A 16,536-nucleotide genomic window follows, 5' to 3' on the forward strand; every position below is an offset into this window, starting at 1 on the left:
AATTTGCTAATTATTACAACTAAAGTTTGTAAAGATTTATTTTTATAAAATAAAATACATGTTCAAAAATTATAAAATTTATACCATAAAGTAACTTGGATTTTCAGAAATTTTATAAAATCACTTTCAAAATTTGTAAACAAAATAACTTTTAAAAGAAAATTTCTCCAAGGTTTAGAATATTCCTTATAAATCAAAAATAAAGGAAATAAATAAACTTTTGCTTTGAAAAATCATATACTACATAAAGAAAATTTATAATGCAGAAATTTTCATTCACACAAACGTACAACCATTAATTATATTTACATTCGGCTCTAATATTATACCAAGTCCACAAATGATATTACATAAAATGCCGGTCGTAACATATGTGACATCAAGGAATTTTCAGAAATAAATCTCTACTTGGATGAATTGGAAGAGGTAAGAGGAATTGATGCTCACATACATCTTCCTGAAAGACTGGTGTTTAAGTACAAGGGAGGGAAAGAGTTCACATGGTCTCACATGATTCTTCAAGAAAGCCAATCTGTATTGATAAAGGTCTTCTCATCCTTCAGGAAAAACTTTGGTTTTAATGTAACTGCAAGGAAATTGGTCCAAAAGAAGATAGAAGATCTAAGGAGTAATAAAGCAAAAGATGCACTCCCAAAAACTCTATCAATTCCCTTCACAGGAAATAGAGTGCATTTAAGGCCTTATTGGTTGATGGAATTCATGGATGACAAGGGTGTTAGAAGATTCTTCAGACTAGATGACCAATTGAGTATCTCTAGAAATGAGACTCTATTGGAAATGCAAGAAAAGCAGGATCTGTCAGATGCTGAAGAACTTGAATTCCAGAGGCAGCTTCAAAATCAAATTAGGGAAAATAACAGGAAGCTTGGGAAGAAATGCAGACAATCAAGGAAATAAAAATCATCTGCTCAGACTAGAGGAGCACCTTGATAATGATAGTAAAAAATATTTGTACACTTTACTTTGTTCAAATTTCAATAAATTTGTAGCACTTATTAGTTTTATCTATTATAATTCAATCTGTACATTTAGGGTGTTTTGTTATCATCAAGTTTCTCTTAATTTATGGCTACAATTCCAGTAGACATAAATTGGGGGAGAATGTTAGGAATATGTTGTGAACTTGATGTTAAATTAAACAAAACACCTTAGTAGATTTAACTTAGTGAATTTTGTAGCTCTCGACAGATGTTATATTAGAGTCCGGACGGATGATCTTTTATAGTCCCGACGGATGATAACTGAACATCCATCGAGAGTGTAGCTTATGTAATAAATAAGTATTGTAGCTCAATTCTGCAAACAACAATTTTTAAGTCTAGTAGATTCTGTAGGATTCTCTAAGTCATGTTGACTACTAGATTGATACACAGAATAGGTTGGCTGATTGTAAATATGAGATGTCTTATAATTCTGTATAAGTGAAACGGAGTCAAGTGACAGATAGACTCTTGACGGATGATCTACAAGGCTCCCGACGGATGATCAACATAATCCCGACGGATGTTCAACACAGTCCCGACGGATGATCATATTCAAAATAGCTGTTGTTAGTGACAACACAGTCACATGTGTCGGGTGTTTGCAAAAGGAATTTGGCAGCCTGTTAAGCATGATTTTGAGAACAAAGAAGCATTACCATTTCCATGCAAATGTGAAGATATTCAAAGATGTTGGACATAGTAATGTAGAAGCATGATATTAAATTAGATTTGTTTTGTTTTATTATCTTGTCTCACTATCGTGTAACTTGGTGATATATAAACCAAGGGTAGCAAGTAGAACAACTAACTAAGCAAGCACATTTTTTAGAGAGATAGATAAAGCTGTACTTGTTAAGAATTTCTCTGTAGTTTGTTTGTTCACTTATAAAGCAGCTGTGTGCTATTCAAAGCATCACAGAGTTCTCAATCTGATATATATATATGTACCTCTGGTGGATACTTTCAAATCCACCAGAAAGTTTTAAAGCTTGTGTTTTATTACTTAGTATTTTGATTTCCATTATTCTTTCATTCCGCATTACTGCAAATCAAACACTGTTATATATATTGAGTTAGAACATTTTTAAAATCTCAAAAGAAGCCAGAATTACATTCAACCCCCCTTTCTGTAATTTTTGTTGTATTGTTAGGGAATAAAAGAGATCTTCGATACTTTCAAGTTCAATGGAGTTTCTGAAGATGCTATTAAGTTGAGGCTTTTCCCATTCTCTCTGCGGGATAAAGCGAAGTGCTGGTTATATTCTCTACCACCAGGGTCTATCACCAAATGGGAGGATCTTGCCTAAAAATTCTTAACTAAATTCTTTCCCATGTCGAAGACCGTTCTGATAAAAAATGCACTTACTCAATTTGCTTAGCAATCTGGAGAATCTTTATGTGAGGCTTGAGATCGTTATAAGGAGATGCTTAGAAAGTGTCATCACCATGGGATGCCTGACTAGATGATCATTAACTATTTCTATAATGGTTTGGGTGCTACTTCTAGACCCATGCTTGATACAGCATCAGGAGGAGCATTGTGGGATAAAAGCTATGATGAAGCTTATGAATTGATTGAACTGATGGCTGCAAATGAATACCAGGATACAACTTAGAGACTATCTCAGGGAAAGGTAGCAGGAATTCTGGAGTTAGATATAGCTACTGCTATAGCTGCTCAACTTAAGGCCCTAACGATGAAGGTGGATTATTTGGCTAATTATGGAGTTAATTAGATCACTAGTGTTTGTGAGCTTTGTGTTGGTGCCCATGAGATGAAGAAGTGTGCTATTTCTAGTGAATCAGCTCAGTTCATGAGAAACTTTCAGAATTCGCAGCAACCTGTGCAGCCACCTATCATCCTAACAACCGCGATAATCCTAACTTTAGCTGGAGGAACACTCATGCGGATCAGCAGCCTTATCAGCAGTATCTAGCAAAGCAATACAACCCCCTGGTTTTCAGCAACCGCAATATGCACCAGGACAACAATTTTAGCTGTAACAGTCTAATTAAAAATCTGAATTGGAGGAGTTGAGGTTCATGTGCAAAAGCCAAGCGGTTTCCATCAAGACCTTGGAAAATCAAATTGGGAAAATTGCCAATGCCTTGCTAAATCGTCAACCCGGTACACTCCTTAGTGACACTGAAGTGCCAGGAAAGAAAGAAGCTACGAAGCAGGTAAAGGAAATTACATTGCGGTCTGGGAAGGTTACGAATCCCGAACACTCTCAAATTTCGGATGAAGAAGTTGTAGCTGAAGAAGAAGTGCAGAAGGAAGCTGAAGTGGAAACAAGAAAGACTACTATTGAACACACTCCTCCTGAGGGTAATACAGGGGAGAAATAGATCTATCTTCCACTCCCTTTCCTAAGAGGCTGCAGAAGAAAAAGCTGGATAAGCAGTTTGAGAAATTTCTGGAGGTGTTCAAGAAACTTCATATCAACATACCTTTCGCTGAAGCTCTTGAACAGATTCCTAGTTATGCGAAGTTTATGAAAGGTATACTTTCTCGGAAAGTGAAACTTGATGACTTAGAGAAAGTTGCTCTCACGTAGGAATGCACTGTTGTGCTGCAACAGAAGTTGCCTCCGAAGCTTAAAGATCTAGGAAGCTTCACTATTCCTTGCACCATTGGAAAAATGTCATTTGACAAATGCTTATGTGACTTGGGAGCTAGCATCAATCTAATGCCTTTGTCAATCTTCAGGAAGTTGGACTTACCTGATCCAAAGTCTACTTATATGACCTTGCAGTTGGCCTATCGTTCTATTACATATCCATGAGGCATTATTGAGGATGTTCCGGTCAAGGTGGATAAACTCATCTTTCTTGCTGATTTTGTAATTCTTGATTTCGAGGAGGATAAGAAGATTCCCATAATCTTGGGAAGACCTTTCTTGGTTACTGGTCGAACCTTGATAGATGTGTAGAAGGGTAAGCTCACCATGTGAGTGCTGGATCAGGATGTAACTTTTAATGTGTTCAATGCCATAAAATTCCCTACGGAAAATGAGGAGTGCTTAAAGGTGGAGTTGGTCGATTCTGTGGTTACTTCAGGACTTGATCAATTTCTAAGGTCTGATGACTTAGAAAAGGCCTTGTTGGGGAATTCAGATAGTGAAGATGATGAAGGTGATGAGCAGTTGCAATATCTGAATGCTTCTCCCTGGAAGCGGAAGATGGATATGCCTTTTAAATCTCTTGGAATGGAGGAGCTAAGAAAATCTCCAAAGCGCCTCAAGCCATCTATTGAGGAAGCTTCTACACTTGAGCTTAAACCATTGCCTGAACACTTAAGGTATGCTTTTTTAGGTGATGCATCTACTTTTCCTGTGATTATTGCATCTGACCTTTCAGGTAGTGATGAGGAAAAACTCTTAAGAATTCTGAGAGAGTTCAAGTCGGCAATTGGATGGACTATAGCAGATATCAAGGGAATCAGCCCTTCTTATTGTATGCATAAAATTCTGCTAGAAGAAGGTAGTAAGCCTACTGTTGAGCAACAGAGAAGGCTTAATCCAATCATGAAAGAAGTGGTGAAGAAGGAAATTCTCAACTGGCTGGATGCAGGGATCATCCATCCCATTTCTGACAGTTCTTGGGTGAGTCCAGTTCAATGTGTGTCGAAGAAAGGAGGTATCACGGTTGTAGCTAATGAGAAAAATGAGCTCATTCATACTCGAACAGTCACGGGGTGGAGAGTTTGCATGGAATATAGGAAGTTAAACAAAGCCACGAGAAAAGATCACTTCCCTCTGCCTTTTATTGATCAGATGCTTGACATCTTGGCTGGGCATGATTACTACTGTCTTCTGGATGGCTATTCGGGTTATAATCAGATTTGCATTGCTCCGGAAGATCAGGAAATGACTACTTTTACTTGTCCATTTGGTACTTTCGCTTTCAGAAAACTTAAAACCGGTACCGATTTGGATCCGTTTTCTCAAATAAATATAATATTTTATATCCGGTATGATCCAACGGGGTACCAAATTACCATAAATATGAATAGCCTTTACTGTATTTTATTTTGTACATATGGTGATTTGCAGTCAGTAAACTATAAAATTTTCAGAGAAAATCATAATATTCATAATAGTTCTTGAGAATCAAACCTAGATTTGAAGGCGTTAGCGATATCGGATTTTGGAGTTCAAGTAACCAAATCAAAGGTCTTGAAGAGTACTTTCAGAATCTGTGATCCATACACCTGCAGAATCAAAGGCTAATTTCTTATATTTTTATTTATTTTCGAATTATTTTGAATTAAAATATGATTTTTTGTTCGAAAGGTTGTTTGTGTGATTTGATGCTTGCATGTTGTAGATCTTTTCTTCCTAATCATTTTCGTATATTATATGACTGATTTGGAGTTCAATAACATGTTGAAATTAATGTTTGATTTTCGAGATTATGAATTAGCCTTTATATGAACTATGAATATTTTCAATTGAATTTGGGTGTTTCTGCCCTGAGGGTTATCAGTTGTTTTTGATGATTGCATCGCGTTCCTAGTAGAATTTTCAATTGATTCATGTATAGGTTAACAACACACGATTCCTGGATCGACCAGACCGGAGATTACAGAGCTCACCAGAGACGGCGAGTTTCTTGGACTTTTTCCAGCCAAATATGTGATTGGTTCTGTTTTTTGATTGCATGTACAAATTCCTGGTAGCTAGTAGATCAGTTCTGAAGAGTTTGGTGGCCTGAGGTGGCCGAAATCGCGTTCTCCGACGAAGCTTCGGCGAATCGACGGCGGGGTTGTCATTTTTACAATTTAGTCCCAGAAGTTTTGGAGAAGATACAGTTAGGTCCCTGTAGTTTCTGGAATTTACAAAAATAGGATTTCTGTTTTAAAAACATATAAAAATCATTTTCTATTTATTTTAATTTCATAAATTCGATTTTAATTATTAAAAATTCTAAAAATTATTATATTAATTCCAAAAATTATTTTTTAATTCCAAAATAAATATGAATTAATTAGTTAATTAATTTTAGTTGATAATTAATTAGTTAATTGGTCAATTAATTCGAATATTAATTAATGAATTGATTTAATTAGTTATCAATTGATTATTTAATTAGATTTAATTATTTATTTTGATTTAAAATTTCTGAAAAATAGTTTCGAGTTTTAAATATTATTTTAAATTATTTTCAAGGATCGATAATTATTGGAAACTGATTTTAAAGCCAGATTCGGGCAATCGAACCCTGTTAAGTGTTTTAAAATGATTCAACGGGCCGTTTTAATTCGTAAAAATGTTTAATAATTCGTATTAAATATTTAAAAAATAATTTTAACATCGAATCTTCTTTGCGAAAGTATTTTCATCAAATACCTTACGTGTTATGTGTAACATGTGATCTGATTGATGTGTTATATGCGTATATGTGTATTATCTGACTGTTTTAATCATAACTTTCAATTCGTATATCGGATTTGGGTAAAACGAAGGGTAGATAGAAGCTTATAATGAATAGAATCAAGTGAGATAAGTATTGATAGATAATTGTGATGTCTTAGCAGAAGAAGCGAAGTGTAGGAAAGGGAAGCAAGTAGTCGGTGGATAGAAACCGGTAGACAAAAGCAAGTGGAATGTTAGCAAATTAAAATAAGGCAAGTATCCCTGAACTTTCTTGTGATATATTGCAAGTATTTCCAAACCTTCTTGATACGTTGCGAGTAATTGAATAGTTCTGTTTTATATTGCAAGTGCTTTAAAGCACTGAACCCTAAACCCTGATTCCGGTTATTGATCTTTGAGCCGTAAACCTTATTTTTGTAAACCATTGATTGTTGAATACACAGATACGAACCACAGATATACGATACTACTCCACAAATACATACAAACTAAATACCGATCACTGAACCGAAATTATTTAACACTCAAACTTTCATACCTTTTACATTAAAAGACTAATCCTTATATCCGCAAGAATTTGATTCTTCTGTTATCCAATTCTTTTACCGGCTAATAGCCAATCTTTGTATTTACCATGTTATCCCCTTGTAATAATTGCAAATCATGTTATGCTTGAAAACCAATGTTGTTTATGATTCTGTTTATTGTATTACATTGTTTATTCAGTTATCGTTATAGAATTGGATTGTTTTTATAAAATATGGACCAGATTCGTGGTCAGACCAGATTGGTGGTCAAGTTAGGCCAATATGTGCATTGGATCTAGTAATTAGAGCAGAGCTGCGTGCCTTGCTTGGGGTTAGTGTGTGACTGATCAACAGCCTAACCTTGGTTTTTAAAATGAAAATTTAATATACAATTCTAACCATTGCTTATCCATAAATTTGATACCTTAAATCATTTCATTTGATCATTATTTAATCTGAGTATTGGCAATGTGACTTGATGAGCTAGTTAGCTTATTTGTGCGATTCTGTTTATATTCTTTTCCAGTTAAGAAGGAACCTGTTGGTAGCGAGGATCCCCATTCAATTGTGCGAGCTAGGATTCCAGGTTGAGTGGAATAAGCTAGCTGAAGACTTTTGTGATAGTTTAAGTTTGAAAGTTTGTAAGAATGTTTTATATAATCTGTTGTAAGTTGAATAGTTGGGATTTGGATGTTTGTAATATAAGTGCGTGTTTGTGGCTTGTGTGCATACTTTAACCTGTTGTGATCAGTTGATGAAGGTAAGTAAGGTCACTGTATATTATTATTATCTTTATTATTGTTATAAGCAGGTTTATATAAAACGGTGTGTGTTGTGGACCCCAAACTTCTGACCAGGGTTTGGTGGGAGCCACAACCTCAAGCCAAACCTCTCTAAAGAAAATTTCAAACCTACCTTCTTTTAAGCCACCAACCAAAACTCATTACAAATATGTTGGAAGAAAATTAAAGAAAATACAAGTTACTGAGAGGGCCATCTGGAATTGCTTTAATTAAAAATATTTTCTACCTCTGAACTGGTGCATCACGGATGAAGACTACTTTTAATAATTAGGTGAAGAAATGGTCAAAGTTTGGTTTGTATCTTTGAGGGAAGTAAGAATCTACTATCAACATTGATCTTACACCTTAGTTGGCAGAAACTTAATGGATTTATTTTCAACCACATAGATAAAGAGGGTGACAAGCTTGGCATGAAGGTCTATATTGGTTGTATGGTTAATAGTAAGGGAAGAAAGAAGAGCAAGAGAAATATGTAACGTCCGGGAAATATTATGTAATTATTTTTATCAATAAATAATTATTATGTGGTTTTTATATTAATTTTGATGAATTATTTGATGACGGATAATAATATTTGGATGTTTATTTCTGATAAAATATAGATATTTTAATCTTTAATTATCCAGATTAAAATATAGATAATTTTGGTATTTTTCTGGGAATTTTTGGATTGTTATGTGAATTTATAAGAATTTATAGAATTAATACTAATTATTCTTACATAATTATAAAATTTCTTTTTAGAATCAGAAATCGTCCCACTTCAACCGTTTTTGCGTTTTTACAACCCGAAACTCTTCCGAAAACTCATTCCTAACCAAATCTAATAATTCTGAACAATTTTCATGTTTGGACTTTTTCGATCCGGGGTACGGTTTGATCTGTACGAGTCCCGATATGAAATTTTCAATACGCTAATCATTTTATAGATCGATAAGAATCCGGATTCATAAAAGGCGAGATATTATTACCTTATTTTCGTATAAAGTATTTTATAGGAAGCTCTGTTTTGATAATCATCCAAATCTGGTATTAATATTTTATCATCTTTTTAGTTACTTAGCGGCTAAGTAACCTATTTTCGGATCTGATATGTAAAAGTAATTATCGAAGTATTAAATAAATAAAATACGTGATGGGTCTGTTAGCTATGTATCACCTTATGGTTAATTATGGGTAATTGTTGGGAACAAACCTTATTTGTATAATTAATTATTGAACTGTATGACATTATTTTGTTTTTAAAATGATTTTATGGAATATTTATTCTTATAAATGCCAAAATTGTTTATAAAATTATTTTTGTTCCTTTATAATTTTACTTATTATTTTTAGGAATTTATAAAATGTAGAAATCAATATTTTATTAATAATTTAATTTTAGATGATTTTCTGATCACATTTAAGTGTAAAATCAGTATTTTATTCCAGAATGCTTTAAAAATCATGAAAATTTTATTTTATTAACTTTTAAATATTTCGAGAATTTTAAAATTATCCTGACAATTTTCTGGTTTTTATTTAACCGCACATATACTCGTTAAATTGTAAAATACAGGTTCAATGCGTGTTATAAAAATGATTTGAAAAATTTTACAAATTTGATTTTATCAACTCCTAATTAGTTCAGAATTTTAAAGAAATTATTTTCGTAAATTTCAAATTATTTTACCCATTAAACATTCGTTTAATTCTTAAATTACGGTACGAAAAGGAATAATATCGGGAATAGAATCAAAAAAAGGAAACAGACAAAAAGAAAAAAACTATTAACCAAACCCCCTTCCATCACTGCCGCCTCTTTCTCTTTATAGCTCAATCTCTCTCTTCTCTCTTCGGTTTTGTCTCTCCCATCTCTCAATCTCACGCTATCTCTCTCTACTCTCTCCCGTTTTCTTCTCTCCCTCTTCTTCTTCCTCCGCTTTCTTCCCATCCCTTTTGCTCTGGTTTCTTTTCTTCCCATGTTGTTCAGTTGCCTCCTGTTTCTCCGGTGATTGCCGCCGCCGCCTCCTTATTTTTCCGGTGAGAATCGCCGGCTGTGTGATTGTGATGCGTGCTTATATATACATGTATATACCAATGTATATATAGATATATATATATATATATATATATGTCTGTGTATTGGTGTGTATACCGTGGTGTTGTGTTGTTCCGGCCTATCCCTTTTCCGTTTCGGTTGTGGCGCGTGGCGCGTGGCCGGTGGCGCGTGTCATGTGGTTGTTTAACTGCCTATTTTATTTACTGACTGAAATTTTAATTTTACAGATTATTTGATTGATTTTCGTGAAATAAATAAATTTTGTATGGGAATTATAAAAATTAATCGGTGAAATTCGTGTCGGAAACCCAAATTAATCGGGTACCCGCGAATTTCACCGCCGTCGGCGATGAGCCTCGGCGAGCCGACGGTGGGAGATGATGATTTTATCTGAGTCCTCGTTTATTAATTAAATAAAATTAGTTTGTAAAATTAATTTCAAAACGAAAAGAAAAATAAAATACGAATAATAATAATCAATAATTGAATTTGTATCGGTGATTGGGATTGATGAATTTGGTTATGAATTGGATGATTGTGATTGTTAATTGTGATTGACGTCGAACTGATTCGACGGGTAGGCCGATAAACAAAGGAAACACTGCCCGATTTTCGGAAAATTAATTCCGAAAATACGGGAACGTGCCTTATAATTATCAGAGACGTCGAATGAGGATATATAATTATATTATATAAACATAATTATGTGTTGTGGCACGATATTTTATAAATAATCAATTATCTTATTATTTTCAAACCACCGAGTATACGTACTTTCCGAAAATAAATACCGAACCCAATTTTGAAGATGTTAACCATAATTGCTATGTGTATTTCAATAATACATATAAATATGAGTTGGGTTATGAAATCGTATGGGTATAAGTGATAATAGTGTTATGTGAAGCGAGACGATTATCTGAACTAGGGTATTTTAACCCTGTAGGTCGTAGTCGGAAGACCCGAGATTTGACGTTGGACTAGGAATGATCTAGTGATTAATTATCAGACTTAACAAGATTTCAATCGAAGGACATGAAGGATATGATTGTATCCAGAATAGGATAGTGGTTTGAAGATAAAGCCAAACGTTCAAGGCAATTCAAAAGTCAACCCATAATAGTGGTAAAAGCTTCTCGAGGCAAGTATTCCTGATTTTTCTTTTAAAATACTGTAAATATTTCTTCATTCCTATTCTAAGTTCAGAATAGTAATTGTTTTATATTTCGCTGTAACTACTCTTATTATGCCAGCTTTTTCATTATTGTTCCTATATTATCGATTGCTCTCTTGAGCAAATACTCATTCTTTCGGGTTATTTGCGAACCCTGAATTGGGATGTTTTGAATTCAAAATGATTTGACATCAAAATACTCCACGGGCTGGATGATGATGTGTGGGATTAAGTTTTACTTAATCCTAAGGACCGGGACATGACCGGTGCCTTGAGATGGGCCGAAGAGCCTGGGTACCTGACTGGATCTATACATGTAGGTATAGATCTGCACTGTATCCTGACTGATCAACAGGATATATGTACGAACTAGTGTCCAGTCTAATTTGTTGTTGATCGCCATTAACGGCATTCTCTCTCGAAAGGTTTTATGATTCCAAAACTGGACAAAACCCTGATTCAGGAGATGAATCTGGGAATCACTTGTCACTTTTGGATTTATAATCAAAGGCTAGTGACAGCCAACGTTTATTCGCTCATCTCACTCAAATCAGTAGAATTGTTTAAAATTGTTTAAAGCTTTTATCCGAAAATTTTCCTGTGATATTAATATTTGAAACTCAAATTATATACTTGCTGGGCATTTTTGGCTCACTCTTGTTTTGTAAATTCTATTTCTTTCAGAATAGATAAGGATAAAGGTGAATAGCTTTTTATAGACAACAAAAGTTAGAGAAATCTCCGCTGCGAAAGGATGAAGATGTTAGAAAAATAAGATAAGGGCATTGGTACAAAGGTATTCAAACTTGTATTCTATTTATTGTGAATTGTAGAAGGTTAGATTCTTGTTTCATACCATAACCTGTAAATAATCTGGAATTAAGGGGTTATTTATTTATTCTTTTATTTTATGTAAAAATTGTTTAGTGACACCAAATCTTGACCCCGGATTTGGGTTGTTACAAAATGGTTGAATGGGGAGAGGAGAAGAAAGTATATTGAGGAGATATAAATGGTTATACAAAGATCTGAAGAACTCAAGGCAAAGGGGATGAGCATAATCACCAAGGATGGACAATTCTCAAATATCAAGGTTAGCAGATTCTCAAGAATTAGGGTTGGTTTCTTGAACAGTTATCTATCAGATGATAAGCTCAAGCTTGTAAATCTCTAAGAGGAACACCAATCATAGAGGAACTGGAAGTACTTGTAGAGTTAAAGGACCTCATTAGAAAAGAAACATGAGATGAGAAATTTGTCAGATGAATGTATCTTTCAAACTCAAGAAATCACTTAATGTATAAAAGTTGTATTTTTGTCAATTCTTATGTAATGTTCTATTGTTCATTATAACATGGGGTTAGTGTTGTTACCATACATGAATTTGTGATAAGCAATCTTCTCACAAATTGGGGGAGATTATTGTACAAGACATGCCTATACTATAACAAGACTAAGTCAAATGGACAGCCCTAAGAATTAGTTCTATGATAATCTAAATTTTTATTTTGTACTATTTTACTTGAGTCTGTAAAAATGTCAAAGATTAGACTTGAGTATTTTTCTGTAAATAGTCTCAAGACTAAGAATAAACTCTGGAAGAAGATCAAGAAGATCATGCCTCAGAGAAATTATGAAGAAGCTTGGAGTTGAATAAATCTTTTTTGGGAAAAATATTCTAAGTCAAGGTATTTACAACTCACAGATCAAGTCATATAAAGAAGTCATTTGAGAACTCCAGACTGACTTATCGAGAAGTCCAAAATAGCTTATAGAGAAGTCTTAGAGATATGGAGAAGTCAAATGAAGATATGAAGATTGGAGATATTGACAAGTCATTTCTGCATTAGAGGACTCAGAGATATGGACAAGCCAAATGGAGATATAAATATTGGAGATATCGACAAGTCAAATTCTCATTAGAGATCTCAGAGATATCGACAAGTCAAAATGTTTATAGAGATCTCAGAGATATCGACAAATCATTTCTACATGCAGAAATTTGGAGACTTTGACAAGCCAAGTTCACTTATAGAGAATTTAGAGACCTCGACAAGTCAAAACACTTATAGAGAACTAAGAGATCTCGATAAGCCATTATACTTATTGAGATGCCAGTTCTCTATAGTTCAAACTGTAGATCTCGATATAAACCTTAAGTACAGAATGTAGACCAGTTAAAGATCCAAGGTTATCAATCAACAAACAAGTCAATCATTGATTTAAAAAGTCTACAAAAGTAGCTTGAAGAGTACAAGATCAAAGGCCAAGATTAACTACAAAAGGAAAGTCACAGACATGCACGATTTGCAAAGATACACCAAGCCAGAAATGGAAAGCTTTAGATAACTTAAAGTAGGGTTTAGTACATTTTATTGCATGCTGTGTAAACCTGTGTTTACTAATCTATAAAGTAAACAATGGTCCTTTGTTATTAATTATAACAAACAGATCTAGATTTTCTAGTAAATCTCTCAAGAAAGAAGTTGAGTTCTTTATCATCAAAGAACCCAGAAATTTGTAGCAAGACATACTTGATTTTAATATAAAATTAAGTGAGTTTTGAAGATACTGTGTTTATGTGCATGTTTATTAATTCTGTTTAAACACTATATTTCTACAAGTTAAACTGCTTTGTTCACTATATCCAAAATAGTTTGATTAAAAATATCCAAAACACATCACCCCACTCTGTGTTGTATTCATTACCTAACAAGTGGTATCAGAGCAAAATCTAAAAGCAAATAGATTAAAGATCTTGGACGAATGAATACACAGAAGCTTAGCAGTATCAATCCCTAGCTTTGACAGATCTAACTTCACATTATGTAAAAAAATGATGTTGATTATAAGGATGGCCAACCCATTATATGTTTAGATTCTCAAGAATGGCCCTTTCACTCTCATGGAAAGAGTTGAGGAATCTACAGATAGAGACATCATCATTCCATCTCATTATGTCCTAAAGATCCCTCACAGTATACTAAACTTGAAAAGGAGAAAGTCTCTCTAGAGCAGAAAGCATAGCTCATATTTTTCTTTATTGCTCTTTTGCAGTGGCTTGTTGGGAGATTTTACTGCCTACAATGACAAGGAAACAAGGTTAGGATTTTGCAAGTTGGTTTGAGAAGTGTTTACTGAAAGAAACAGTGGATATGAAAATAAAGATATCAATGATATGTTGGCAAATTTGGAGATCAAGAAATGACGTGGTCTGGAATAAAATGTTTTCTTCTCCAGATTGAGTAGTTGTAGCTTCTTTAGAGTATCCATCACAATAAAAGATGGCCAAGAATAGATTTTACAAGGTCCCTCTCCAGCCTATGCTTGTGGGAGATGGGGCAGAATCATGGGTGAAACCTCAACAGAGCAAAGTGAAGATCACGGTAGATGTATCCACTTTCAAAGACATTCATGCCACAGGAACGGGTATTATAGGAAGTCTTTAACTCAGAAGTAGGTAGCAAGTCTTGATTCACTTAGCATAGTCCTTGCTGCTTCAACCAAGGTACGATTCTTCCTTTTGACTACTCTATTCTGTTGTGGAGTCCTTAATACTTAATACTGTCTCGAAATACCTTTCTCTGTACATAATTCATTTAGAAATGCATTCTTGAACCCTGTTCCATTATCTGATCTGATCTATCTAACAGGTAGTTTCGCTTCCATCACAATCTTCTTTATGTGATCAGTTATCATCTGTAGTGCTTCATCCTTTGATTGTAAGAACAACACCTATATGTACTTTGAGTAGTCATCGACTATCACTAAATCATATATTTTCCTTGATAGTTGCTTCACATTCACTAGACCAAATAAATCCATATGAATTAACTGAAGACGTTAAGTTATGCTTGTCATTTCCTTGCTTCCGTGTGATGCTTTCTTTGAGTTCCTTTTTTTACATGCTTCACAGAGTCCTTCTTGACAGAATTCCATCTGTGGTAAACCTCTCACCAACTACAGCTTTACCAAAAAGTTCATTATTTTAAAATTCAAGTGTGAGAGCTTCTTGTGCCATAACCAACTTTATCTGATGAAGCTTTGTTGTAGAAATACCTCATTACTCCATCATAGGTAGACTTCAAGTCAGCTACGAACATATTACCTTTTCTCACTTACTGTAAAGCAATCTTCTCATCTTTCCTATGTGTGATCAAACACCTTTCCGGTCTGAAGTCAAAATTGTATTCTTTATCACAAAACTGATTAATGCTCAGAAGATTATGCTTTAATCCTTCAACAAGATAGATGTTTTCAATGATGACATTCCCACTTTCCAAATTTCCATATCCTTTAGTAAATCCTTTGCTATCATCTCCAAAGGTAACTATAGGGCCAGCTTTCTTAACCACACCTGTGAGCTGGGACTTTTCTCCTATCATATGCCTAGAACACCCGATGTCCAGAATCCAAATGATTTTTTCCTTTCGAACCTTACTCTGCAAACACAGATTGATTAAGAATACTTTGGTACCCAAGTTTTCATGGGTCCTAAAGGTTTAGGGGTAGAAACATAATCAATAAATGATACCTTATCATGATTAGCTTTCACTTTAAATGACTCCTTCTCAGTGCTAGTCTCAACAGTATTGTCAGACTTAGAGAAAAGAGGTACTACAGTCTTTTCCTGTGTGTGCTCATTACTCATGCTTGTCTTAGTGTCAGTGTAAGTGCTAGCAATTGTATGAAAAGCTATAAAATACTCAGACATGGTAACAAATGTACATGACATACAACCAACTATGCCACAAGGCTCATGAAAACTAGGCATGTTAGGAAAAGTAGACATACTAGAAGATGTAACATATTCAACTTTAGCTTTAGTGCATGCATGTGTGAGGTGTGAAACAAAATTGCAATTATTACATAACTTTCTAAATATGGATGAGGAAGATGTAAAATCAGATTTCTTATTCGCACATACCTTATGATTTATGTTCTTCTTAGACTTAACCTTAACACTCTCACCGGTCTTAGGGTCATCTATGGTGTCTGGTTTCTTAAGTGCATCAGGTCCTTGCTTATCCACCTTATTACCTAGGCCAGCCTTGGGTTTTGCCTTACTAACTGGAGTGTTAGGAGTCTTGGGGGATTCCTCTACCTTCTCTCTCTCTCTCTCTCTCTCTCTGTCCTCAACAATTAGTTCCTCATTTATTATCAAACTTACTTCATCCAAAGGTTCTAAAACAGACTCTGTGGATAACGGAGATGCATAATCCTTAATAATATATATGGTACCTTTTCTGAGATAAACATTTTTACCTCTGATGCACCACTATATTTTTTACCAGCTAGCTTAGAAACAAGTCCTATTGAAGTCTTAGATTTAAATCTTTGACTATCTATTATCTCCTTCTGAGTCAAAGCTGCATTCTTAAATGCCTATAACTTCTTTTCTAAATCAACAATTTGGGTTCTAAGAATGGCTTCTATGTCTGCGTTGCACTTAACCTTATTCTCCAGATATTCATTCTTCTGCTTAAGGTCTTCTAAGCCAACTACGAGCAATTCTAGTTCTTCATTTCTAGAGGTCAAACTCTAAGCTTTAAGAACTAACTTATCATTTTCAAGTTTATATGCAAGCATGCTTGTATGAACATTATACA

This window comes from Apium graveolens, chromosome 7 (assembly GCF_009905375.1).
Source record: "Apium graveolens cultivar Ventura chromosome 7, ASM990537v1, whole genome shotgun sequence".
NCBI classification, from domain to species: Eukaryota; Viridiplantae; Streptophyta; class Magnoliopsida; order Apiales; family Apiaceae; genus Apium; species Apium graveolens.